Raw genomic sequence first — 26,023 nt, 5'->3', positions numbered from 1 at the left:
GGACACCTGCAGAGTGTTTCTGTATAAAATATATTCAGCAGGACATTGAAAGTGATGAAAACATGTGGAAAAAGTAAATTTTTACATGCAAAACCCTTCCCTTCTGGTAAAGAAAAAAAAAGTTTGTTTCAGAACCTTTTCTGGGACTCTGAAAGGATTTATAGACAAAGTGTGCTGTGTACAAGAGTTTTTACTGTCTGCCTTGCCAATGAATTAGGAATTGAGTAGAACCCTGCTAGGAATAGTGCTCCTATTAGGGCGAGGTTGCCGATGGTAAGGCATGCAGTGGTTGTGGGCAGTATTTTTTGGAGTCCTCCCATTTTTCGGGTATCTTGTTTGCCATTTAACCCCACGACAACAACAAAAAAACCCCTATTCTACAAAAAAAAAGATAACCCGAGCACTTCCTCTGCAGCCATCCTGGGCTCCATGGTGTGGAAGTCAGGTGTAAATTCTGGCTGAGTTGGACCCTTATGGAGGCAGGGTTCAAATGGCCTGTGAGGAGAAGAGAAACCATTCAGGCTGGGAGCCTCTGCCTGCCTAAGAGTCCTTCCATCATTGCTATAATTCCCTGAAAGCAAACTAATAAAACTTCCCATTGACTTGCACTCGTGTGTGCTTTCAGCAGTTACTTACAGTCTACCAGCAGCAGATTAAAAATCAATTAAAATCCATAGAAACAGTCAAAGTTACATGCTCCTCTGTGCTGGTAAAATTTTCTTTTTCAAAGATTTTACATTAATACTTGCTGCTTGGTATTACTGAAGATAATGAATCCGATTTGGACAGAGTCTGTGCATCTTTAACTCTGCAGAGCTGAGCATCTTTACCTGCTAAGAACCTCTGATCCTCTGTGCCTCTTGGCCTCTGAAGAAACAGGAGAATTTGTGCAATTCATTTCACTGAAATGGAGATGTTGAAAGTTCTCCAGTGCTGTCATGATGGATGCTATTGCAAAGGTGCAGGGAAAACAATAATCCTAATGATAAAATGATAAGTTTAATACCAGTAGCAGTAGTTTAATGATAAGTTTAATACCAGTACATCAGAGTGGAAAGTGAATGTTGGTACTGCTTATACATTAAAATAAAGGGGAGTTTGATTTGTATTCCAGATTAGTTTGGTTCTGTCCCACAATTCATGTTTGGGTGTGCTGATCTGGGACTGCAGACACCCAGTGCTGCCAGTGCCCTGCTCTGGGGGTTTTGGAGTGTGCAAAGGTATTTTTCCTGAGTTTCCTCTCCATCTGTTTGCCTCCCATTCTTTGCAAGTCTGATCTGTTTATACCATTAAACACTCAAACATAGGGCTGCTTTTTAATTTCTTTATAAGTGTGTGCTCCAAAGACTATTATACCATTGAATAGTCGTGATACTTGTTCTAATGTAATTCATGTGTAGATTCCAAGGATGTAATCTACATTTCTAATTACTGTTTTTATTCGTCCTTTCTGTTTCTTATCTTAATGCAACTTTCATCTGAAATTTACAGTAGCTGAAGGAGCCATGGCTTCAGTGCATGGCAGTGATACTCAGGGATGAGCCACAGGAGTCAGTGCTGATTGCATGGCTGAGACACAAAGCCCAGGCACTGAGAAACTGGGGGGAGGGAGCAGGGGGAAAATCATAATTTAATTAACTTGTCCTACCTTAATTTAGTCCTCTTAATTTAGTGCTTAAGCTTGTTTGTAGACTGCTTCATTTGATACAGGATAAAGATTATGCTGATGGGTGACTTCAGGAAAGCTAAAAAGGAGCTGCTTTATCAATACGGAGTCAGAGCAACACAGAGTAAATAAGGCCAGGCTCTTCCAACTCATGCTGAAAATAAACACAATATGAAGTGACTGTTTGTTAAGCAAGCAGTTCTATCCTGTGGGTGACATTTGATGGAAAAAAGACTGGTGCGATATATTTATATCCCACCATGATACATCTGCACAAGACAACTGAGTTAAGATTGCACAGTGCACCTAAATACCACACCTCTCTCTTTTGCCTCTTTACTCTGCAGCCTGGATAGTATTTATGTATGTCTGGTGGGGAAAAGAGGAGAAATGTCACCCTGCCCATCCCCTTGGCTCTCTGGTGCTGTCCTTGTGAGCTGCACTGACTCCTGCCCCTCTCTGCCCAGAGGCTGCTGCCCTCTCACCCTCCTGGAGAGGGGCAGAGCTGTCAGAGTGCTGGGCAGAGAGGGCACTGCTCTTTCTGAGTGTTTTCCTTGTTTGCCCATCTCCACCAGTCAGTTCAGGGCTGGTCTGTACTGCTGAGGGTGGTCAAGGCCCAGCTTTAATTCCTTTTCCCCCACTCTGTTAGTTCTGATCTCCACCTCTCAGTGGATGCTGTCACTCTTTGCTTGTCTTACCCTTGCTCTTCCAAGCCATTGATTCCAGAAATTATATTCTCACTCTTGTAGTAGCCCCCATGTACCTTCTCATATTCTCCCTCTTCCCAAGCTCCAGATGCCAAAACCCCTCTTGCCCAGGTTCTGCACTGCTCTCATTTCCTCATGGTGGGGTCAGTGTGTGCTGACTGCAGAGCCAAGCCCCCCTCCCCATGGGTGCAGGGGCTCAGGGATGTTTGGGGCATTGTGCCAGCCCAGCCTGGTCAGCCCTGGCCATCAGGGATGGGGCATCTGCCCACTGAAGGTGGCATCTTCACAGCTCCAATTCTTTCTTCATCTGATGATATCTTCTGAGTCTTGTCTGTACCTGCAAAAAAATTCAGGTGTTCTCTGAGCTTTTTGCCCATCTCTCTCTCCAGGTTTGCGTTGTTAGTGCTAAAGTATGAATTTGCTGAAGTTATTATATGAGGATACTGAATTTCTTTAGCTTTCCTTTTTGTTACTATGTCTACCTCCTAAAATCTGTCAAAAAATATGTCTTTTTGAAGCTGTACAAAAACACCATTGCTTTTGATAGTGCTACCATTTCATTCTTGGAACATCATATTGTTCCACTGCTTTCAGGATTGATTTGGCTGGATTTTTTTATGCTGAGCCCTGACTCATAACAATTAGCATTACCTACGTGCTGAATTTATTTCTCAAACAGAGATGTTTTTTCTGAGAGGGATTGTACCTCCCAGCTGAGACTGCTCATGTTCTGGAGTATTGGATAACAAAGGGTCAGAGTCTGTCCTCCAACCTGATCCTGTTCAAAAAGAAACCAAAACTGATGAGGTTTTCACTTTTATTTGAATCCCAAGAGCTGTATTTCCAGATAAAATTTAAGGTTCCTACATTTCTGAGTTATTGTAACATAAAATATTAACTGCTCTACTAGAGCTATACACTCTTTCTGTTCTTTCTCAGCATATAATTTCTCTTTTTAGATATCTGACCTTTCTGTAATTCTTCTAATTTATGGAATAGTGCAATTTATCTTTTCTTTATCATCTTGCTTAGGGTGGCTGGGTGGAACGATGGAGGGGATGCATATATCTTCTTGTTTCTTTTTTCTGACTCAGTGTTTAGTCATTATTTTCAGTATCATTTAATCTGTGGAAAGTTTCCCCATATGTCAGGCGTATTTTAAACACTCAGCTGAGATCTGTGCTGCAGCAAACCCTTTCAGATATGATGCTCAGCAAAGGGCAGGGTTCAAGCTACACCATTTATGAAAGTGAAGCTTTTCCAAATGCTGTTCTCTACATATCAAACCATACCAACCTGTATTGTTTTGTTAAACATGTAAATCAGATTTCCCTGTGTACATAATTTTCCTCAGAAGTCCATTTATGTTGTCTGCAGAGAAACTCAGAGCTCCTTTGTGAGCAGATCTGTACTCTGGTACCCTTTGGTACAAGATATTGTAGGTATTAAAAGTTCTTGCAAGAACTTTTATGATTACTGTTGGCTTCCTGCAGAAGTTTGTTATTAGTTTGCTGAGAATGTGGAACCTCAGAGTACTTAGTTTTCTTTAGCAAAAATGTTTTGGATGTTAATTGAATGTAATAGGGTTTGTATGCTAATGGAATGGAGATCATGAGGAAAACAGGTATTCCTTAACGTTCCTCTTTGCTGTAATTACTGAATAATGCTATTTATGGTAAGGTTGTGTACATGTGCATGTCTTGGGAAAAGGATATGGGATTACTTATTAACAAAGAAATGGAATTCCTTTTCACGGGGAATTAGAATTGTGACTCCAGACTTGCTAATTTAAATAACTTGCAGGCTAAACAGACTTTTATAAAGCATTAAATGCTATTATGTCTTGTGAACATTAAACACATTTTCTGAAAATATTAATTTCCCATTGGTTTTCTTGCCTCCTCCTTGTTGCTTTAATTTCAGCCTGCCTGATAATCCATCCTCCACACACACCAGAGATTGGGGATTTCTGGCTCTGCTTTGGTTTTTCCAGTCCTGTTCCCCTCTCCTTGGGGCTTTTATCTTGTCCCTATGAGCAGGAGATGCTCCCTGTGAGCAGGATTCAGGATGAGGGCACCAACTGGTGATGGATTTGCAGCAGCCCAATACCAAGGGGTGCTGTAAACCCTGAGAGGGGAACCTTGGCAGCTGCAGCTCCTCCCAAATCCCCAAAACCTGGCAGTGTGTTCTTCTGAACCTGGAACACCAGCGCACTGCAGAAACATGGGGGAAAAACAGAATCTTTGGGTTTTGGGGGAAACCAGTGACAAATGTTCTAACTCCAGAGGCTGACACACATTAGCCTGTTTGTGTTTTAAAGACTGCCCCAAGAAGAGGTTTACCTTTTTCTTGAGGAGGGGAGGGAGTTAGAAGTAGTTGAAATTCCATATGTATAGCTGCACCTTCAGCAGCTACAAGCCTGAAAAGTTTGATTCTGATTTTAAATGTTTGTCGCCACATTTCTCTTCCCAGAGAAAAGCAAGGCACAATTCTTCCCAAGAATTTTTCTGGGTTTTGCATTCTCTGAATATCAGAGAAAGAAAACACAATTCTTATCCTATTTACTGCGCCTGTGTTGTGCCAAAGTAGAATAATATAGCATAATAAAGTAATTAATTAGCCTTCTGATAAGATGGAGTCCTCCTCATCACTTTCCCCTGCCACGGGGGTCATCCTGTTTCAATAAATGTTATTGTGTAATCAGTTTTATGATTACCGTTTGTAGAGAAACACAAAACAATGCAATTTAGAAGGGACTTGGAAAAATCATCTCATCCAGCCTTTCTCATTAGAGAGTTTTAAGATGAGCTATTTTTGGGGCAGTCCACCATGGCAAGGAGTTTTTAGTATGAAGAAAAAGCAAAAGCTTTAAAATGGAGCAGTACAGCTTACTCTTATCCTGAATCAAGCAGTTCTGCAGGCCGTGCTCCACCCTGACAGGTTCATGAAAGTTGAATGAAATATGATTGTAATCTTGGACATTGGTTATACAGCTCCTATTAACTCATATTGGCTACTGATTATGCAATTTCTGTGCTGGTCACTTCGATTAGCCTCGATCATTTGGAAAAAAAAAATCAATTCACTCTCCTGGTTTTAATTTTGATAATTCAAATTCACAGTGGTCTTCATCTGCTTTGTTTGATGCTCTACATAAATCACGGTTATAGACGAAACCAATTCCTGAATGAAAAGTTTCAATTTTCTTTTCTTTTTGGCTACAACTATGCAAAGAAATCATCATTTGGGCAACTAATATGCCTAAGTATCCTTCAAAAGGAGCTGTGATATATTAGAGCTGTTCAAATGTCCTCACAAATCATGTTGCCTTGCAGCTTTGATCCTGAAATATGTGAAATGATGTCTGATTTATGCCACTGATCCTTCTTTTAGATAGTTAAGTGTTCTTGCTTAATGTTATTAAATAAGTTCAAAGCAGCAAATAGGCCATTCTGGGCTGAGGACATTTGAAAAATAGCCCTCTTAGCAGGCTGCATATGCCATATATGTTCTTTAGTTTTTTCCTTTGTGGGTTTTTTTTTTTTTTTTTTTTTTGTCTACAGCAAGCTACTAGAACTTTCTTCTGTCCACATCTCTGGTTACAATGCTTTTGGTTTTGTTGTTGATTTTTTTTGGGTTTTTTTTCCCCACCCCCTTAATAGCTTTTTCCTGCCCTTTGTATTCATTGGGGGGTTTTAGGAGTGTGTGTGTGCTGTGGGATGCACAGAACCAACTTTGGGACAATATGGGAGGGATCTCTCAGGCTCCCCTAGACTGATGAAAAGTGCAAACAATGATATAAAACAAGCTGAAGCAGTACAAGAGAAAAACCCTCTGAAAGTGTAAATTATTGGGGCAAATTCACACTCAAAGGAGCAGGGGAACTTTGACTGCTTTTAATGAAAAATCTATCCATACATTGCCACTTCTGTTTTAACATGCAAAAAAGGAGAGAGATGAGAAAATTCTTGATTCTAAAATATTTATCAGTATAAATATTCTGAACTTGCATCAGAATACTGAAGTGCAAATCTCTCCAGGCGTAAGGGTTGCATAGGAATCACATCAGCTCTAAATTTAGTAAATCTTTTAATGGAAATGTCACACAGTTCAGACACAAGATTTAGGGATTCTAGTATGTTATAGGAGCTTTAGAACTAATATTATACTTGGGAAATTTCAGTAGGAAATATTAAATCAGAATTTCCAGTGGGACATGATCATGTTGAAGCAATGATCACCATCTCAGTCACCTCCTGCTGGGGAAGAGCTGTTTGTGAGGGAAGGCTTCCCAGTGCTCTCCAGCAACACCAGGGCCTCAACATCAGCCTTTCAGATAGAAGACAAAGAAAAAACTTGGCCATCAGATGCCATCCCTGTACTCTCTAGTTGCATTGATTTTGATGTCTACCTTTGTAAGAATAGGAATATTTAAATTTTGTAAGTTTAAAAATATTTTTGATAAGAAATAGCTAGGTTTGTACTCACTCTTTTATTTTTTTTTAATTTTTTATGTGGCATCCTGAGGATATCCTGAAGAAAGAACAGGATAGCAGGTAGAGGCTCAGCAGTTGGTTGTGTTAGTGGCTTTTTATCTGCTCTTCATCTAACTTATCTGCCAGCTATCTAACTTTCCTTTTGCCTGCTTGAGAGAGGTTATTGCCCTGAGATTTAGGATGTCTGGATTGATGGTCATTCTCTGCCATGAGAGAGCATCACCATTAAATCATTTGATGTCTTCTTTACCCACAGCCGTGGGTTGTGTGTGCTAAATCACTTCCAGCTTTTCTGCTTGTACCCCCACAGAAGGGTAGGAAGAGTTCAGGAACTGCTGTGCCTTCAAAGAGCAGTGGAAGGTGGAGGTGCTTCAGAGGATTCCAACAAGGGAATCCTCAATCCCATCTCTGACTCTGTGCCAAATACTCTGGTGTCCCCAGAGCATTCAGTTCAGCTGTGTACAATTCTAATTTTCTAATTAGAAATTAGAAATTTCTAGTGTGAATTTACAATTAGGAATTTCTAATGTGAATTTACAATTCACAACTTTCTAATTGTTTTTTTTCACAAGGTGTTAGACCATTCCATTCATGGAGAGATGGGTTGCATTGTTTTAGATGTTTGCTTTTTTTATGCTTTAAAAAAGAAAAAAAATCTTAAATAATACATGAAAACACAAAAGACAATGAGAGGTTTTTGTGCTGGAGGTTGTTACTGTGGATGTTGGGAAGCAGCTTTTCTCCCACCCAAAGGACCCTGAGCACCGGGCTTGTGCTGTGCCTGGACAGACAGATGCAGGCATTAGAGAAGAGCAGAAATCAGGAGAGGCTGTGCTGGAGCTCAGTTTAATTCTGCAGTGTCACATCAATCTGCCCACTTCAGTGACTGAAGGCGACAAACGCAGGCTGCAAAAGGAACTGGGCCCTGATTTGTTCAGGGTCAGCAGCAGTGGTTTGAAACCATCTTGTTTGCAGACACTGCTTTCATGTGGTGGGGCTGTCAGCTGAGTGCTGGGCTGAGATTGATGGCTGGGAGCACGATGTTCCCGGGCTCACAGGGATGTTCTTGGGCTCCAGGGATGTTCCTGGGCTCATCGATGTCTCTGGGCACACAGGGATGTTCCTGGGTGTCCCTCTGATTTTTTTTAAGATTTTCTAAGCCTTCTGATGTTCACATTCTTGTAACAAACCTTTTCACACACTTTTATATAAATAACTTATTGTTTTGCATTCTTTTATGGAAGAAGAGAAATCTGATGGGCTGTTGGTTTGTCCAGTGTTGTTGGAGAGGTGGCACTGTCACCCTCCAATCCACTGGGCACTTTTGGAAATCTATAAAGGTTAGAGTCAGAAAAATAAAGATCCCTTTTTTACCTTAGAGCAGCGAGTTCGTATCGTGTTGTTTCGTGTCCTGTAGTGACACCTGGGCACACAGGGCTGTCCCTGGGCACACAGGAACTTGGCTCCCTGGCTGGCAAATGCTGCAGGGAAAGTGTTCATTGGGCAGGGCCCAGGTTTGACTTGCTGGTGTCTCTCAAGCAGTTTGATTTACTGAAATGTTGTCAAAGCCTTTGGCTGAGTGCTCCCTTGTCTCTGGTATCCTCAGAGGGAAATGTATTCTTGGAGAGAGAATTTAGAGTTAGCAGTGGTTTGCCCTGAGAGTGAAAATGGTTTTGTTTTTAAAAACAAGCAACCCAAACAAAACCAATTATTAAAAACATAAAAAAGAGAGGGCATGACTTGATCAACCCAACATAAAATTTAAATTAACTTTGGGTGTTTAGCAGGAATTGGAGTTTTTATTTTACATAAGTCTGAAAATTTCGAAATACTGGATTTTTGAAATACTGGATTTTGATAATTCCTTTCTTCTCTTGGAAATTAGTTATAATTTAAAAAAAACAGTTTTCTGGTCTTCTGCTTACCCAGTTCATAGTTGTGCCAAGGTCAAGGCACACATTATTTTAAAAGATGAGTAAGAAAATGTTCATGTCATAGGAGTGTCAGCTTTCAATTGTGGTGACTTTAAAGCCAACAAAATAAACTTCAGCAGCAGAGGAGTTGGTAAATGTCTCTGAAACAGTGTCACAGGGTTCAGCCATTTCAGTTTTACAACAGAAAGGTTTACTTGTATTTAGTTGTCCATAGGTTAAAGGAGTAAATAGAAATTGCTGATACGTTGTCATTCATTGAAAAATCAAACTTTATTACTGATCTGGCATAATTTGTGTGCTGGCTTTGTTTCAGCCTAGTCAAATTAATCAGCTTAGATGAATAGACTTGTTCATAAATGGTTTTAATGATCTGCCAGCACCTTTGGAATCATAGTAGGTTTCATATTCTTGACCATGACTGTATTCTACCACAATGTGTATAGTTTTCAGACTAATGTTTAAAAATTCTGAGATATTTTCTTAATTATTCTCTAAAAAACAAACCTTAAAATCCTTCCCTAGTTCTCTATTTTTTTTTTATGAAATCACCAAGAAAGCACCTGTTCTTTTTATCTGAGATAATTGTGCACATTTTGACCCTACAGTAATCTGATACATTTCAGCATAAATGAGATCTTGCTTGTACAGACACAATGATGCCATTCTTTCTCTATTTATGTAAGTATATTGATGAGAACCTGAGGTTATTAAGCTGAGTAAAATACTGCTTTTCAGTAGAACTTTCTCTAACAAGGTCCTACCAACAGCATGGATTGAAAAAGTGTCTTTAAGTCATCTTTAAGCCACCTTTAAGTCACAGAACTGAGTCTTGGCAGGCCCTGCTGTGTGACCTTGCACCAGCCCTGTGCTCCCAATCTGCTCTCTGTGCTCCTGACACAAAATACACCATGGGTTGGTTGGAAAACACCTGAGATCTTTAGGTGGAAAACAATCTGTAGTGGAACTGCACATAGGAGCTAATTTGATTGACAAAACATCTTGAAAATAATAGCTTTTATATAGCTCTTATAGCATTTTTATATATAGTTTTTAAAGTGAGGCTATATATAGCCTCACTTTATTTTTGGTCAAAAGGTAGATGAGGTTTTGGGTAGTTCTGTGCAAAAAATGTTAACAATTATCATGAAGAGAATTGCATTAAATCCTGAATTCTACCAAAAAGAGAACTTCAGGTCCTTTCGAAAGAATAAGTCATTCTGATAAACTGTGGGTAAACACAATTTTGGGAATTATAGAGGGGGAGCTGAAAAGACTTTGCCTGGGCACACAGGGATGGTGTCAAGCCTGCCTGTTATTTGTTGTGCTGTCTAGCAAATAAGATTCCTGGTATAAATAATATTCTGCCTGCTGGTAAACGTTAAATGTGGAGAGAATTGTTGGTAGAGAATGTTCAGTATGTTTCTTAAACAGTGAAAACTACTCTAAGGGCAGAGTGATTGGAAAACAGAAAAGGAGCTGGGATTATTTGGGGCATTTGCTTGATTCAATCAGCTCTTGAAAGCTGTCCTGCCTTCTTTAAATCCATGGTGGCAGTTCCTGTATTGCTTCGTTCCTGATTTTAAATGCTTTCTGCCCCTACTTTTCAGTTGCTCACACTTAGGTGGAATTAGGAAATCTAACTGTTGAGTATTATGTTTTAGACCTGCTGAAATGGCTCTTCCTGCTTGCATCCTTATGGTCTCATTAAGAGGATGCTCACAGCATGCCTGGCTCTGGTGAATATTTGCAGACCTCATTTGCCTACATTAGAGACAAAAAGCTGTAAAAAAACCCCTTCTTGAGCAATAAAGGGCTGAGTTTGTCAGTACCAGTGATCACAGGGCTGGTGTCTCCCAGGGCAAGGGCTGGATGCTGCCCTTGGAGCTCAGTAACCATTGAAGCCCTGCATCCAAGCCCTTCCCACTGCTGGGAGCACACTCCAGGCCTTGGCTCTGAGCTGTGGGTTTAAAGTGGGAGGGCTGCTAAAATCAGCAAGAAGCCAAAGTGTGCAGCACTCTTACAGCAAGTCCTGTACATCAAGGACTCATTCAGGCAGTATCATTCCCATTCCTGCATTGTTAAGATTAATTACAGTGTTTAGGAGTTTTTAATTTTTTTTTTTTTAAAGCGCTTCATTTTGTTGAGTCAAACTATGATTGACCATCATAAAGCAGCAAAAATGTGAGGCTTTTGCAGCAAACCCCAGATTCCAACAAGTGCAAGTCACCTTCATGGCTTCCCTTTGCCATTGTGACTCAACTGGTTTGTGTTCCCTGTGCCCAGACTTCCAGCCAGAGATTCCTGTTCTGCAGGGGCTTTAAAAAATCCTTGACCTGTTCTATAACCCTGAGGTCATGCTTTAACGCCAGCAAAAATCTCCATTCCCTCTCCACTCCACTTTTGTGTTGTGTTGTGCTTTGCCTGCCCACCACAGGTGGCTCATTTCATTGTTGAGCTGATAAGAATATATAATGGATATTTTTTTTAAAGCATGCTAACATCACTTTGCATTGGGAGATGTCATATAAATCCAAAGTGGTACTGATGTTAGGTTTTTATTCAGCAAAATGGAGCTGGAAATAATAGCAAAAATATTAATCAAAGGTGATGTAACTGTCATGTTAATGAGAAGTGCTTGAAGATTACTGAGCTCTACTATAAATAGATGGTACTTTATGGATTTACAGGCCTTATTTACTCTATGTAAATTTCATGGTCCCAAAGAACTGGGCCAGAAAACTTCAGATGCGAGCCTTTCCCTTGGAGCTATTGAATTTTCCTGACAAAACAGCTTTTAGAGAACAGTATCAGTTTACATATGTATAACATTTTTCCTTGTATTTGAGGAATTTTGCTACTCCTGTGAAAATAGAGAAAAAATTCTAAAAATTCAAGTCCTTGTTAGAAGGGATAGTGTTCTTGTTTAAATAGAATAGATAATTCACCCAAAATAGAATTATCAAATTTTTAGAGAAAATGTAGATTAGCTTGTTTGATGGAATCACTAATGGAAGTGAAGAAAGAGGTAAAAGGATTTCTTTATCTAGAGACGGGTAAAGTGCCTCTTTATCTGTTTTTTGGGAATTTTAAATTTCATTTATTAAACTGTTCATATTGAAAAGCTCTGATTGGAAGTTTATAAATTTGTGCAAAACTGTTTCCTCTCTACCTCAAATTTATTGGCCTTTTTTTTCTTTTCTTTTGAAAAGTCCATCCCAGACATCCTGGAGGAGTACAGAATAATTGCCAATTTGTCTGTGTTCAATTTTGAAAAGCTTTTGTTTCTTTGGATAATTGTCACTGTTACCTTTTGAAGCAGTAACCTGAAGTGTAAGAGTGGTGGATCTTTGAATGAACGTGGAACTTCTATGTCAGGAATGTTCCCTCTCTTATTCCTGTGAGTGTATAATTTATTTTAACCCCTATTTTTAAAGTGTTCATCAGAATTTCCCAGATTTTTGCAGACAAACCTCTTACAAATCTTGCTCAAACCTCACACGAGGCCCAAGACTGATATTTTTATAAATCTCCTCAGCCTCCCAGGGCAATGGGTCACAAACCATCTCCCTCTTGGTTAACCAAACTTCAGCCATGTCATTTCCAGGTAGCAGCTACAATCACTCCAACTGGATATTTGCAGTTCCTGGACTGGAAATGAACCCTCCATGCAATAAAAAAATGCAGTTGCACAGAAAGCAGTGTTCCCTAGTTTGGGAGATGTTGGTTTTCCAACTCTCCTCATTAATTGCTGCTGCTATCTTCACATCTAGCCTTTAGCTTTTATGTGCAGCATATGTCACTGAAGCAATTCTTGCAGCCATCCAATCACTTTTGTTTATTTCCATTAGCTGGAAAACTTATTGAAAATAACTGGGTGGTGATGGGCTTCTCCTGAGCTCTCCTTTTAGTAGATATTGGAGTGTTATGTGGTCTGTGTAACAAATCTGTCTCACTTTTAATCAGGGTGCCTTGTTCAAAGAATGCTGGGCTCTGGCACTGCGGAGGGAACCAAATGAGAGAGCAGAGAACAAGATTTTTCTGTTTCCTTTTTGCATGAATGACCAGAAATTCCATGAGCATCAGCACCATTCAGATTACTGTGGGAGCAGTGCACATTTCTGCTGCACACAAAAGGAATTAGAGCCCATTAACCTAGAACATCTCTGATGGGGTGTGGGGCATTTCCCAACCCCCTGACTTAGGATAGAGGAGCTGCTATTAGATGCACCATTCTTGAAGACATCAGTGAGTGGTGCAAAACAGTTTTTGTCTGTGTGTCTGTTTAGATCATCAAATTTGGGGCAGAAAATTTCCCACCTGACCACTGCCACGAGATTCCCTCTTTATGTGTCATCTCCTGGCTCTTTTTCCCCCTCCTTTTATATGAACCAAGACATTTCACTTGAGAGTGCTTCATCTTAGGTTTCCTGTTTCTGGTCCACAATCATGAATTTCAATAATACTTCTGGAATTTGCTATGTACACTTACTGAAAATTCCAATTCATCTCTTGTCCATCTTCATTTCAGCTCACTGTTAGGGAGTTATGAAAGCCTCTTTGCACACCCCTCAAAATGTTCACTTCCACTTTGTTCTGTGCATCAGTGCAGATAGAACCATTATCTACCACAAGTTAGGGTTAAAGTTTAGAGGTGGTCAAAGGTTGGGTTTTTTCAAATAAACCTTATTTTCCTCTGGAATTTTTCAAGTGAAACCATACGTTTCTCTTGGAATATGTCAAGTCCAATGAAACTTCTGTGGAGAAAAGTTTCTTATCTCCAGGTTCTATTTTCTCATCAAAACCAGATGAGAAAAATCTGTAAGTTATTTTAATCTTCTGAGAAGTCACTGTGGCTTTACTGATCTGGCTAAGTTCTTGCCCTACCTGATTCAAACTTGAGAAGTGCTTTTTGTTTTCCTTCACACCAGATAAAAGCCTTTACCTCCCAGTTGTTTGGCTGTCGGGGAAGGGACCAGGAGACCCAGCATATGCCCCCAAAATGTGATACAGGTAAAGGCTTTTGTCTGAATCAATTTTGGTAGAAACTTAAAGGTTCTATTATGTTCAATGTGAGTTCTCTAACTGCTGCCAGGGTAGTTGATTAAACTGGTTGCTCGTGCATGTTGTGCTTCTAACACTGCTGGTGTTTTCCCATTTTGGAACTTGAATTTTGAAGAATGGAGAGGCTATTCCCTGCCCAGCTAAATTTGGGAATTTTGAGAAAAATTGTGTGTAGGTCTCTCATGTACTGTAATAATGCATGGACCTACTGAACAAGAGGAAAGGTCTTTGTTTTTTTCTTTTTTTAAATTTGTTGGTAGCATAAACAGGTGCTTTGTCAATAGAGGATTGTGGTAAGAGAGCTGGCTGCTATAAACTTCCAGGGAATGCAGTTTTATATACAATCAGTAGTGGGCTTCTCTTTTAGGATTGTTGGTAACAGTAGTAGCAGGAAAATCATCTAAAGGTCTCCAGTTGTGTTCCAAGAGTTGAGAATTCAGAAATTATATAAATCTTGAAGTATTTATTTTGGGGTGATATTACTGCTTTTATAAAAATATCAAGCCTTTCATTCTACAGTACTCCAGAGGATTGTATAGAATTGTTAGAGAGAAAAAGCTCCCCTTCCTGTCTCTTCCTACACATAGGTCACACATCACCCAAAAAAGTGGGGGAATCCAAAATCTCTGGGCAGCAATTGTCCCCTTCAGTGAATTTGTTGATTGCTTCAATCCCCCTCTGTCAGGCTGCCTGGAAAGTTGTGAGGAGCACGAAGAAGAGCTCAAAGCTGTATGAAGGAAGCAGAATTACTGCAGGGAACAGCACTTGAATGTGCTGACAATTTTCCAGAAACCTTCCCATCCCATTGGCAAAAGCTGTGTGGGTTTGCAGGGACCATGGAGGTGAAAGCCAGCAGCACTCAGTCCAGCAAATCTTCTTCTCAAAACCATCCATATATCTAAACAGGATTTAATGCTTGCAAAAAGCAGGATCCACTCCTGTGATGTTGAAGGGCTTTTGGAAAGGGAATCATGTTAGAAGTAGGGGGCAGGGAGAGCTTTGGTGAGCTGCCAATTGCCAGGCACAGACTCCTAAAGAAAGATTTCTGGTTTATAACCTACATGGCCGACACATGGGATGAAAGCAAGCAGAAGTAAATGAGTTTGAAGTGCTGGGGTGGTATTCAGGTTTGTGTTACCCCATTTTCAGTGGGGTATTTGTGTACAGCATCAGTGTAAGGTACAGAGGATGTGAGTTAATCAGATGGACTAACACTTGTTAGAAGTAGAAATAAAAACATGCCAAGTAAATCACTCAGTGCTGGAACTATTACAGACTGCACAAAGGACCAAAACAATTCCATTAATGATGGAATATTTCTTTAAGTGGTGTTCACTTTAAGTGGTGGAAGACCAATCTGATTCACATTTCATGCAGTTGTAGGGTCCCAGCATGGTGCAGGCTGGAATGGAGCCCTTGTCTAACCCCTGCAGCAGGATGTGGAGCTGCCTTTTTAATCTTTGCAAGGCTGGAGGCTCCACAGCCCCCCAGCTCAGGTGCTAGCAGAGGTGACCATCCTCATGGTAAAAAAATCTTACACTCACCTGATATTTCCATTGCCTCCTGTCCTATTTTGCTGTGTGTCTCTCACGAAGTTTGGCTTTGTCTCTCCTCTCTAAGGGACTTAGAGGAGCTCTTCTTGCAGCTTTCACTTCCTTTTCTGGTTCCATCTCACATCTTTAACCCTCTGTGTGCTTAGACCACGTATCAATTTGTTCTTTGTACCTTCTTCCATTGCCTATAGACCTTGTTTTGCATTTGAGGAGTTCTCTGTCAGCCCTGCTGGCCCTCTGCCACCCTTGATTCATCTTCTACACATAGGAATAGACTGCATTTTCTTTAGAGGAGGTTGTGGTTTGGAAATCAAGCAGCTCTTTTTGAGTCCCTTTACTTTCAAAGGAAGTGTCCCTGGGATCCTGACAAGTAAATCCCAAAACAATCTGGAAACAGCTCTGCTGGGGTCCAAACAGTGCTTCTATGTCTTCCTCACTCCTCTCAGAGGCTTAAAATCCTGAATGTTCACCCTGTCCTGTTCACTGTGGCTGAGCCTCCCCTTGACTTTCACATCCCTCACCACTTCTTGATGCTTCTTGAGTAGCAGGCTCAGCAGAACATCTTCCTTAGCTGCATTATCCATTTCCTAATTAGTTCTTTGGATATTTTGTGGAAAGTTTCAAAATATGTCCCTAATGGTAAGTACGTTCCTGAGAGAATCAAGGACCTTGTTTTGGTTTAAAATGATCTAATGTTTGTATTGTGTGGTTGTAAAGTGAATCCATAAAATAATGCACAACCTCCATGTGTGGCAGTGCTGCAACAACCTATGGATTAATTGGGTTTAGCAGAACAGTGGGAGAGGGGTTTGGTTATTGGAACAGGATGGAGAGTTTTGCTTGTTTGTTTTGTTTTGTTTTTCTCTTGCAAGGGGGAAAAAGTGACCTTGGTAGAGGGATGCTTTTTGTCTTTCTTGGATGAGTGTTCTCACTTGTTTTCATACCTCTTGGTTAAATGATACTGAATATTTGTGATCTACACGTAGGTGTAGAAGCAAGAAGTGTTCCCAGTCATGGGGGAGTTGGCACCTGCAAAAGGCACTGCACCAGAACCACCAGTTTACACACTCTAGTACTGATTCTGCTAGTACTGATTGTAACCACGAGTTTATGCACTCTACTACTGACTGTAACCGTGTGCTTACACGCTCTAGTACTGATTCTATTAGTACTGACTCTAACCACATGTTTACACACACCACTACTGATTGTAACCACGTGTTTACACTCCCTAGTACTGATTCTAACCCTGTGTTTACACACCCTAGTACTGGTTCTAACCCCGTATTTACACACCCTAGTACTGATTCTAACCCCATATTTACACACTCTTGTACCAATTGTGCTGTTGCAGACTCTCTCCCCCACAGCATAGCTGCTCTCCATGGGATGGCTTTGCTGCACCTGCCCTGTGCTGGCCACCCACCTCATCTGTGTGGTGTGTGGGAGCCAAAATGGGATGTGGAATAACAATCTGGGATGTGCCAAGCTTTTAGATCCCTGCTAATGTTTGCTTTGGGGGTTTTTGTTCTGCATAATCTTTCCTGCATCCACTGCTCACTGATTTGGTAACACCTGTGTGCTAATAGAATTACAGAGTTAGTGATTAGCAAAGGTGTCTTTCTTTTACACTCCCTTTTTATGCTTTATTAAAGAGGATTTTCAGTACAGATGTTGTGAATGTTTTCCTCTGCTTCCTCCCACACCATAAGAGAATATCAGCCTGTGAAGTCTTGCTTTGTTATTGCATGAGTACAGACAAGGGCATTTCTCTTCTAGACACTAAATGAAAAAGCTAAACATGTAAGGAATCATCTTTCTCCCAGAGTTTTAGGAGAGAGCATGCACTTTTTCAAGGGGACTAACTCATTCTCTGCAAATAGTAAAAGTTCCAAATTCAGGTGTAATTCAAGATATATTTATCCAGCTCCTCAAAGTCTGAAGTGTGCTGATAGAGAATGCTGGCCTAAGATTTCTGTCACAGGGAATTTCTTGTTCCTGTTTCTGAAAACTGAGACCTAGAAGTCCTTTACCTAAACATTTAAGGGTTTAAAAAATTGTGCTGAATTAAAGTTATTAATTTATTTTGCTAATCTTAGCCGATTAATGCGCTCTCACTGTCAGTGTTCCTGAGCAGAAATAATACCTTAACTCAGTCCAAAATTCCAAATCATTCAACTAAATGCTACTTGTTTCCTCTTTTCTGGACAAAACTCATTCTGCATATGCATTCTTAGGGATTTTGTCCCAGTGTGCTAATGAGGGGTTAAACTAGCAAATTTCCCATCATCTGGCTGTCCCTGTTGTTATAAAGGATGTAAACTGTCCTGTGAAGTGAACCCATCTACAACTGGCACACGAGAACACTCTGCGTGTAAGACAAAGTGTTGGTACACCACAAGATTTGAACAGGAACTCAGAAGAAATAGCAAAGTTTTAGCTATTTTAACATTTTGACCTTTTTCAGAAAATGAACATATTCTCCAAAGCACAGAATATGTTGAATCAGCAGCAGGCGATGTGAAACCAGATTGTGATGTAATCTTCAAGAAAACCATATTTGTAATAAGGTTAATTAAATTTGCTGCAAGCTTGTGACAAGCATGCTGTAAGTTTGCCAGTAAATCTGGTCTTGCTTTATCAAACTGAAGGGCAAGAATTAAAAAAAAAAAAAAAAAAGAAAAAAAAAAAAGAGAGAGATAAAGGGCGGGGGGGTGGTGGGGGAGGGGAAAAAAAGCTTCCCTTTTCCAGAACAACTAGTGTGTAGCCAGAGGACATGCAGGCTGGCAACAATAACTAATACGTTATGAGAGGTTGAACAAGTTTAAATGGGATTTGTCTCTGAACTGAAAGGCATATTGTAAGAAATGTCTTTGTCTCCTTGTGATGCTGTTAAATTGAAAGCACGATGGGAGGCTTCAGTAGAGGCAACAAAGGTTGAAATGATAGCCTGCTGTTTGCAGCAAGCATCATGGCTCCACTGATGGTCCAGACATCTGGTAACAACAGCCACTCCTTGTCAGGTTTTGCCCCTCACTGGGCGCCCGAGCACTTTGCTCTGTTTAACTCATCAGACTCTTCTAGCTCAGTATGCTCTGCATCAAGAATGTTTATGTAATAAAACAGAGCTAATTAAACATTTCAAAGGGAAACATTATTTTAACTCTAATTAGATATGATTACAGTTTCCTTATGCCTGTGCTGGGTTGGTGCTGCAGCTCTCTCCTTTCGCCTCCTCACTGAATTCTGCAGCATTGTTGTTTCAGAATCATTTCTGCATCTGCTTAAATTGGCTTTGTGCTCCCAGAAATGAACTCACAGTCTCTTCTGCTTGCCCAGCAATGAACTCACAATCTTTGAGCCCAGGTCCCTGTATTTAAAGTCACAGCATACAGCCCCCAGGCACATGAGGTGAGTTCGTACCTGGGGCAGGCAGGGAAATAGGAAAAGCCCTTTTGCTTGAGACACTGAAGGGTATTCCAGCCCTCTTAACACTGAAGGGTATTCCAGCCCTCTTCCTTGGAACACTGAAGGGTATTCCAGACAGCCCCAAGTGCTGGCAGGTGGATTCATGCCACCTAGGAGGCTTTCAGCTATTTGTGCTGTGTTTCCAGCTTCTCCTGGTGATTAAATCTAGCAGGAGTGGAGGCAGGCAGGTACCACAGAGCTGCTGTTGATGCTCACACAGATGGATGCAGGTTCTGTGACCTTCCTGGGAGTCCATGCTGAGGCAAGGCAGTTGTCACAGGCAAGCATGAAGCATTTCCTTCTGTATGTATTTAATCTAGAAAGATAGCATCTGACAGAGCTTTGGAGACACATCATGTCAGGATACTAAACATCCAAATAGCTGAGAAACAAATACATAGGGAAATCAAAAAGAACAGGCTAATGGCAGTAATAATCAGTGAATATTTTGTCAGTTAAGCAAATGCTGTATAACTTGTTTAGTGTTTTCTAGCTTTTATGACAGAGCCAGTCTGCAGATCATATGGGAGAAGCAGACTGAATATAAGAACCCATCCTTTCTTTGTCATCCCTAAATCCAAGTTTTCACGAGGAATTTCTTCAGCTAAAGGATGTTCAAATGCAAGTTTACTTCAGCGTTTCTTTTGGCTTTCACCGCACCCAAGATTTTTTTAAACTCTACCTTGGGTTCCAAAACAAAAAAAGGAGGAAAGAAAACAAAAAAAAAAGGGGGAAAAAAATAAAGGCAGGCTTTCATTCAAACTGGTTCTCTGCAGCCCTAATTAAAATAGACTTCAATGAGAAGTTTTCTTTTCCTCTTCCAACTGAAGCTTAAGGGCATAGCTCTAGCTGGAGAGTATATTGTGTTCATTTTACTGTTTGAGTGGTTTGGTAGAGAAGCTGTCTTTCAAATGCAGTGACTACCACGATGCCTCAGGACCCAGCTGTCACATCAAGGCTGTTTTCCACATATATGTATTATATAATGTGCATATATCATCACCATCAGGTAGCTGAAGTTTGCACATCTGAACATGGAGGCAACTCACTCTCACATTTCAGAAGTTCTCTCTACAGTGGCTTTAGAGGTAAACCTGTCTTATTTTTAAAGGGGAATAATGACATGGGTTGTCCCTTTAGAAAGAAAAGAATGATGCAAATCAAAAGACACACATATAAATCTGTCTCTCCATAAGCTGAGCTGCAGTTCTGGTGCAGGACTCTTTCCTTTGTTCTAGGGAAGCTGAAGGGGGGAATTATTTCCTTTAAATGTTACAGTCAACCTAAACGACTGCAAGTTACTAGACTGAGAGCAGCACTGGAAAAAGAAACCTCCCATTTAGCCACAGAGGAAATCTTCCATTTAGCCATTTAATTAAATAGGAAATGGCAGTGCATAGCCCAGGCATTGTCTCAGCCCTCGTGGAGAGGATCAGAAGAAGGTCAGGAGCTTGTTCATTTTCCATGCCCATGGCCCAGTCCTGAGACCACCAGCCAGGATGGCCAATTAATACCAAGTGCTTTAGGGGGTTTTGCCTTCGGGGGTGGTGAGGTTTTTGGTTTTTTTTCTTTTTTTGCCCGCTAGGATCTAGGCTGAGGTTGCAAATTTATTTCAGAGAAGCTGCTACACAGTAGGTGAGAAGGGTTTCAGTCTCTGCACCTCTGAGTAAGAATGAGATTTGTCAGTGAAAAGTGGAATCCTGGTGCCTCCTGGGTTTCTGTAACTAGTGCTGCCACACCACTGAAAGATGCTTTCTCAAAATCTGTCAAGTTTTGGTTTCAGAATTCGGTCTTGTGGCCAAGGCACTGAAAATACAATGTCAAAAATGCAACACTTAAAAACTCCACATTTCCTCAGCTTCAAAGAGCTGTGTTCTAGTTTTATTGCCATACTCATTTTCTGAATCACCTGTACCTCTGAGGAGTCTGTACAAAGCCATCTCTTCTTACTTGTAAACTTTTTTAAACCTTTCCAAAACAGCATTACTGCTGCTGGGCTCTCTTTAGCTCCATCCCATTATCTCCAATTATTAAGGGCTCAACTCGGGGCAGTGAAATTCTGGCAAATTTGAGCACTGGGAGCAGCTGCAAGGCAGGCAGCTCTCTCATAGTGTGAGCATCACCTGTAGCTGTCTGCCTGGGTATTTATAGTATTTATGGTGGTATCTCCTGGAAATTAGCCTGACAACCCCAGTTTGGGGTGTGTGCTGTACATCACCAGCAGATTTCAAAGCACAAGGATTAATTTTTTGCTCGTAGTTGACCTCAGCTGAGGATTGACTCTCTCTGAGGATTGAAAGTGAGTGATGTTATGAGGGAGGATGGCTGTGCTTTGCTGGCTGCTGGCCTCTTCTTGCCTGCTCCAGATGCCAGTGCTGGTGCTCGTGGTGTGTCCCTGCCCTGGCACCACATCTGGGGCTGCCCATCAGGGCTGGTGTGCCCCAGGGCAGTTACACAAACCTGAATGTGCTGAGCTGGGTGTCTGGGCATCAGTGGAGCCTTGGGCAGGTAAGTGAGGGCTCAGGAGCCTGTCCAACTTCCACAACAGCTACTCTTCTGTTGGAGATGGGTTTTCAGTGCTGTCCTCAAAATGTTGTGTGATTGCAGATGAAAAATGCTTGGCTATCTGTGGCTGTGCTTTTTGCTGCCTGTAAGGGACTAAAGAACTTATTTTGAACAAATGTGTGCTTGTAGAGATAATACTGACTTCTATGCATTGCCTATCCTGGTAGGAAAGAAAATGTTGTGAAGGCTTGTAATACACAGGTTTTTGGAGGAGCTGGCTTGCCTTTGACCCTGCAGGGTGGGTCACTCTGGGGATGTGTGGCTGTGCACACACACATAGTATGGTCCCAGTTTTGGTGGTGGCAAGCAGAGGTTTGGAGATAACTGGGATTTTTTTCTTAAAAATAATTAAGTTTTCAAATAACCATCTTACTGTACATATAAGAAGGGCAGGAACAGTGTGTGGTGGCCTGATTTAAGCAGAGCATAAGGTTAGCTGTGATCTTCCATTGCCCACATTCAAGAAGAAGTTTCAGGAGCCCATCTTTACAGCTAAGCTTCATATCACATTGAAATTCCCTGTTGGAAAACTCAGCTTCACTTGTGGAGGTATCTATATGACAGATCATTGGAAATTCAAAAGGAAGGAGCATGAGGAACACCCAAGTACAGGCAAGCAGGGCAGCTGCAGCCTGGGCTGAAGGAGCAAGTGTAGCTTGGGTTTGTGCATAAAGCCTGCACTGGAGTCTGAGATGTTGCTGTGCTTACACAGGGATTGTCTTGGAGAGGTGAAAGGAGATAAGTATCTGGAAATTGCTTCTTCACTTATCTTCAGGGCTGCTCTGCCCAGCATCCCAAGGGGTGTGGGATCAACTGCCGTCCACCCTCTCCATGAGTTTTATTTCAAAATCCACTGGCATCAGGTGCCAGGCATTTGGGGCTGCATGGTTGGTGCTGGGAAGGGGTGTGGCTGTCACCAGGCCCTTTGCAGCCTCAGACCAGCCCTGCTGGCCAGCAGGAGCTGGGGAGATGATGCCAGGATGAGCCTTCCTCCTGTCAGCACGCTCACAGGATGGAAATGCAGCCTGACAAGTCTGAAGCCGTGCGCGGAAAGAGACAGATAAACTCTGTTAACCACAGAAGCAGGTTTTAAATACATTAAAATATTTTATCCCATTATTTGTTTTGACCAATTGACCACAATATTAAAAATTCAATCATGGAGCAGCTGACAAGTGCAGTTGCCTAATTTTATTTAAGGGTTCTCCCCCCCCCCTTCCATTTTTCCATCCTGTTAACGCTGCTGCCTGTGCCCAGACAGTAATGGGCTTCTTGTATGCCCACGACTGTTATGATCATGTAAATTTATTGGTGCTTAGAAGAAGCGAGCTATTAAAACATTACAACAACCATTACAGCCAGGCTCGTGTTGGCTTTCGCTCCCAATGAACATATGCTTCCGAGTGAATGCCTAAACTCTTATTTATGGATTTAATTTAATATGCGGAAAGAATTCAAAATTAAATTTTGTGTCTGCCTCCAGAGAGTGTCAGTGTATAATAACATGGTAATTTTTACACATCTTTATGAGAAATGGGAAAATTAATTCTTTCTGACAAGTTGTAATTATTCGACTTGGAACAGTTGCAGCTGAGCAGTTTGCATGCCTGTTGTCTGTTATTGCGCAGTGCAAGGGGAAAACGTGGGGATGGAGATATATTGTGTGTCTGAGAGTTTCTAATAGCTTCTGACATTTTAGCCCTGCATATTATCAGGGTGCTCTTTAAAGGAGTGGGGACTGTAATCTGCTGCCTAGCCAGGGACACATTCGGAGCAGTGGCTGGAGATGGGGTAGGAGGGATTTTGTTCTGGCTGAGGCTGAGGCAGCAGCTCTGCCATTAATTTGCAAATGGTTAAAGCAGAAAGTGTGGCCACATTCTTTGTACTCTTTGACCTCACCATTTTTCCCCTGTAATGAAGACACAGGTGGAAGGAAAGTGTTTGTTTCAGCTGCGCAAGCGGAGCTCTCCTGTTTAAGTGTGTCCTTTTCCTTCCTGAGAGTTGAAGGCATTCAGCCCCTCTCAACCTCAAGGGACTGCCTCCCCAAAAAGTTGAGCTGTCTTTAACAGTAAGAATATTTAAAAATTAAATACTCTTCTTGTTGAAGCGGGGGCCTTCCAGACAAGTATTTTCGTGAGGGTAACTTTGTTCTTGGCTAACTTAACTTCTGTTTCAGAGTTTCTGCTGAAAGGTAGGACACGTCCGTGAAGCACAAGCCTGAAGCATCACTGGATGTATTAGATAAAAAGGAAATTTATTCAAGTGAATGAAGTGTGTGTTCATGGCTTTGAAGGCAAACCTGGCAGTAGTAGGTGCTGCATTTTTTTTGTCCTCCTGGAATGGTCCCTTTGGGATAAACACATACTAAAGGCAATGCTTAGAAAACATTTTATCAGGCACACATTAAAGGAAATAGAAGTGCCACAAATGAAAAAAAACACTGTGCATACTTTCATTCCCAGTGATTTATCATGGTTGTGCTAGCTAGAAGGGTGCTAATGGTTTAGAAGGTGCTACTGCTTCCTGCAAGACACTGAAGAGGTTTTGTTCTGCGTGCTTGGCACAGGAAGATACCATGGGTTAGAAATATAAATTTGTCCAAAATGTAGCATGCTAGCTTTGATTTATGGTCCCATCCAAACAAATGCCTTCAGGGCCTTTGGGCACTGTGGTGCAAGTGTGTCCAGGGAGCTCTGGTGGGAGGTCCTGTGCCTGTAAGAGGAACTGGTGTTAATCAGATGGCAGCACAGGGTGGCCTCACTGGCCTGGAATCAGGTGCCTTTCCTTCAAACCCAGCAGGGAACCTCCACTCTGGTTTGGCTTTTGGGACTCCCCATGAATCCACAGGGAGAGCAGGCAGTTTGGGAGCTCATCCAGTCAGCACTGGGTCCTAAAGCAGCCCAGGTGAATCCTCCACCGAATGGTATAGTCTGCTACCTCTTAACTCCCTGGGCAGTTTTAGTAATGGAGGAGTCAAATGGATCCTCACTGAGGAACCACAGATCACAGAAAAAACCTGAACTTTCCCTGTTAAATTGTCATCTCTATTTCTCTTCATTTTTTCAAACCGATGAAGGTTTTGTTTTTCATTGCATGAGTCAAGCATTGCACAAAGAGAGAGTTTCTCTTTTACATGCATAATAATTAACCTCCAAAAAAATCTATATTGGTGTAAGACTCACCCCTTGGTATGAGAATTACCCCTTGGCAAGAACTCATGCAAATCTTGGGGTGTGCCTTCAGGTCTTCATTTTTCTTTCTTTCCAGGAAAGGCTGCAGTTTATTCCCCCTCTGCAGAAACCTCTCCTAAATGCTGTCACCTGGCCCTGTTAGGCCCTTTTAGACACTCCTTGCTGCTTTTAAGGAAATACTGCTCAAAGCTCTGTTTCTGAGAGCATGGTCTTGTGCCCCACTGAGCCTCTGCTTTCAGGAAGACAGGAGTGCCAAGGGTTTGTCAGTTTTCTTCCAGTTCCTTTTGAACCACAACAGAAGACAAATTTCATGTTAAGAATTTTGTCTTCTGTTGTGGTTCAAAAGGAACATGTTAAGGCAAAGCCTGGGCTTATTTAGCAATAACTTAATAACAGTCTTGTAATTGCAAATTGAAAACAGAAAATCATAAAAATAAAACCCCAACCGAAGCCAAATAAATGCTGTAGTTGTGTCTGAACAGCTGGATATAATGATAGATGTGCAATTTCTGTAGCTGATTGACTTCTTACCTAACCTAGGATCACCTAGAGAGGCCCAGGCTGGTGAGAACTCGAGCCCTGGCAGTGTCCTGTGACCTGGGATTATTCCCTTCAGTTTTCATTGCCCCTGTCTCTTATTACCTGCTTCCTCTCTTACTCCTCTTTGGAATTAAATATTGGCCTACAGTCTTATGTACTTAGCAGTGACTTTGCTTGGTTCACACAGATTAGCCAAGGGTATCCGTGAGCTATGAGATTGCAAAACCAATTTTTTTTCTTTCCCCCCCACATTTAACTTGGACCTGACCAACTGCTTTCCACCTACTTTTACCTATTCCCCTCTTGGGTGCAGAAAGGCACCCAGCCCTTGTTTGCTGGGAGATCTTGGGAGCCCACAGAGCTTTGCTGTGCCATCCCACGGGCTGTCATGCAGAGGTGATGTTAGCCACATCCCAGGGGTAGCAGAGTGGGAGTGATTTTGGGATGAACAGGTGAAAGATCCAAGAAAATCCATTTTGTGCTGGTTTTGGTTCTGCGGTGCACACATGCCATGCATGGAGGTACTTTGGAGAGATCTGCTCTTTGTTAAATGGCTTCACCTAATCAAAGCTTGTTGACTGAACATTCATATCGCCTTATTGCCATTGTTCTCATGAGATTTGTGCTGGATGTTTTGTTGCAATCCCCCTCCCTTCCCAAAACAACACAAAACAAAACAAAAAAACTCAACCCCAAAATACCCCGAAACATTTCAGCACTGAACTCCTGTTATATGGCCCCTTGAATGATGGCCACGTTTTAGTAAGACAAATGCAGCTTCTGGAGAGGTCACTGCTCATTAAATAACTTTTTTTTTTTTTTTTAATAAGGGGGCTTGCCCT

At 41.4% G+C, this 26,023-nt stretch overlaps 1 protein-coding gene across 13 annotated transcripts in view; it reads left to right on the top strand.

Moving 5' to 3' along the window:
- Positions 1-26,023, top strand: part of SOX5 (SRY-box transcription factor 5) — a 608,636-nt gene that overhangs the window by 192,402 nt on the left and 390,211 nt on the right. The gene's annotated exons all lie outside the window — the stretch shown is intronic.

This window comes from Agelaius tricolor, unplaced genomic scaffold (genome assembly GCF_023055355.1).
Source record: "Agelaius tricolor isolate 1412-34295 unplaced genomic scaffold, bAgeTri1.0.p SCAF_72, whole genome shotgun sequence".
In the NCBI taxonomy this organism is placed as follows: Eukaryota; Metazoa; Chordata; class Aves; order Passeriformes; family Icteridae; genus Agelaius; species Agelaius tricolor.
This window is presented reverse-complemented; position numbering and strand designations above follow the sequence as displayed.